This window comes from Oncorhynchus masou, chromosome 28 (genome assembly GCF_036934945.1).
Source record: "Oncorhynchus masou masou isolate Uvic2021 chromosome 28, UVic_Omas_1.1, whole genome shotgun sequence".
Classification (NCBI taxonomy): domain Eukaryota; kingdom Metazoa; phylum Chordata; class Actinopteri; order Salmoniformes; family Salmonidae; genus Oncorhynchus; species Oncorhynchus masou.
The window spans coordinates 8921245-8923744 of record NC_088239.1 but is presented as its reverse complement, the minus strand read 5'-3'; the positions used below and the strand labels follow the sequence as shown (position 1 = coordinate 8923744).

General features: G+C 45.7%; 1 protein-coding gene across 2 annotated transcripts in view; it reads right to left on the bottom strand.

Moving 5' to 3' along the window:
- The window catches only part of LOC135517136 (neuropilin and tolloid-like protein 1), a 212091-nt gene that overhangs the window by 72197 nt on the left and 137394 nt on the right, over window positions 1–2500 (bottom strand). The gene's annotated exons all lie outside the window — the stretch shown is intronic.

Here is a 2500-nt window from a genome sequence, read left to right as displayed (position 1 = left end):
CCTTGTGGATCATCTATCTCTCTGTGTTGGCTTTGTGCATCATATATCTCTCTGCAATGGCCTTGTGGATCATCTATCTCTCTGCAATGGCCTTGTGGATCATCTATCTCTCTGCAATGGCCTTGTGGATCATCTATCTCTCTGTGTTGGCCTTATGCATCATCAATCTCTGCAATGGCCTTGTGGATCATCTATCTCTCTGCAATGGCCTTGTGGATCATCTATCTCTCTGCAATGGCCTTGTGGATCATCTATCTCTCTGTGTTGGCTTGTGGATCATCTATCTCTCTGCAATGGCCTTGTGGATCATGTATCTCTCTGTGTTGGCCTTGTGGATCATCTATCTCTCTGTGTTGGCCTTGTGCATCATCTATCTCTCTGCAATGGCCTTGTGGATCATCTATCTCTCTGTGTTGGCTTGTGGATCATCTATCTCTCTGCAATGGCCTTGTGGATCATCTATCTCTCTGTGTTGGCCTTGTAGATCATCTATCTCTCTGTGTTGGCCTTGTGCATCATCTATCTCTGCAATGGCCTTGTGGATCATCTATCTCTCTGTGATGGCCTTGTGGATCATCTATCTCTCTGCAATGGCCTTGTGGATCATCTATCTCTCTGCAATGGCCTTGTGGATCATCTATCTCTCTGTGTTGGCTTTGTGCATCATATATCTCTCTGCAATGGCCTTGTGGATCATCTATCTCTCTGCAATGGCCTTGTGGATCATCTATCTCTCTGCAATGGCCTTGTGGATCATCTATCTCTCTGTGTTGGCCTTATGCATCATCAATCTCTGCAATGGCCTTGTGGATCATCTATCTCTCTGCAATGGCCTTGTGGATCATCTATCTCTCTGCAATGGCCTTGTGGATCATCTATCTCTCTGTGTTGGCTTGTGGATCATCTATCTCTCTGCAATGGCCTTGTGGATCATGTATCTCTCTGTGTTGGCCTTGTGGATCACCTATCTCTCTGTGTTGGCCTTGTGCATCATCTATCTCTCTGCAATGGCCTTGTGGATCATCTATCTCTCTGTGTTGGCCTTGTGCATCATCTATCTCTCTGCAATGGCCTTGTGGATCATCTATCTCTCTACAATGGCCTTGTGGATCATCTATCTCTCTGCAATGGCCTTGTGGATCATCTATCTCTCTGCAATGGCCTTGTGGATCACCTATCTCTCTGCAATGGCCTTGTGGATCAGCTATCTCTCTGTGTTGGCCTTGTGCATCATCTATCTCTGCAATGGCCTTGTGGATCATCTATCTCTCTACAATGGCCTTGTGGATCATCTATCTCTCTGTGATGGCCTTGTGGAACATCTATCTCTCTGCAATGGCATTGTGGATCATCTATCTCTCTGCAATGGCCTTGTGGATCATCTATCTCTCTGTGTTGGCTTGTGGATCATCTATCTCTCTGCAATGGCCTTGTGGATCATCTATCTCTCTGTGTTGGCTTGTGGATCATCTATCCTTCTGCAATGGCCTTGTGGATCATCTATCTCTGCAATGGCCTTGTGGATCATCTATATCTCTGTGTTGGCCTTGTGCATCATCTATCTCTCTGCAATGGCCTTGTGGATCATTTATCTCTCTGCAATGGCCAGGTGGATCATCTATCTCTCTGTGTTGGCCTTGTGCATCATCTATCTCTCTGCAATGGCCTTGTGGATCATCTATCTCTCTGTGTTGGCCTTGTGGATCATCTATCTCTCTGCAATGGCCTTGTGGATGTCTATCTCTCTGCAATGGCCTTGTGGATGTCTATCTCTCTGCAATGGCCTTGTGGATCATCTATCTCTCTGCAATGGCCTTGTGGATCATCTACAGTGGTGAAAAATGTATTTAGTCAGCCACCACTTGTTCAAGTTCTCCCACTTAAAAAGATGAGAGAGGCCTGTAATTTTCATCATAGGTTCACTTCAACTATGACAGACACAATGAGAAGAAAAAAATCCTGAAAATCAGGATTTTATCAGTATAAAAGACACCTGTCCACAACCTCAAACAGTCACACTTCAAACTCCACTATGGCCAAGACCAAAGAGCTGTACACCAGAAACAAAATTGTAGACCTACACCAGGCTGGGAAGACTGAATCTGCAATAGGTAAGCAGCTTGGTTTGAAGAAATCAACTGTGGGAACAATTATTAGGAAATGGAAGATATACAAGACCACTGATAATCTCCCTCGATCTGGGGCTCCACGCAAGATCTCACCCCGTGGGGTCAAAATGATCACAAGAACGGTGAGCAAAAATCCCAGAACCACACGGGGGACCTAGTGAATGACCTGCAGAGAGCTGGGACCACAGTAACAAAGCCTACCATCAGTAACACACTACGCCGCCAGGGACTCAAATCCTGCAGTGCCAGATGTGTCCCCCTGCTTAAGCCAGTACATGTCCAGGCCCGTCTAAAGTTTGCTGGAGAGCATTTGGATGATCCAGAAGAAGATTGGGGGAATGTCATATGGTCAGATGAAACCAAAATAGAAC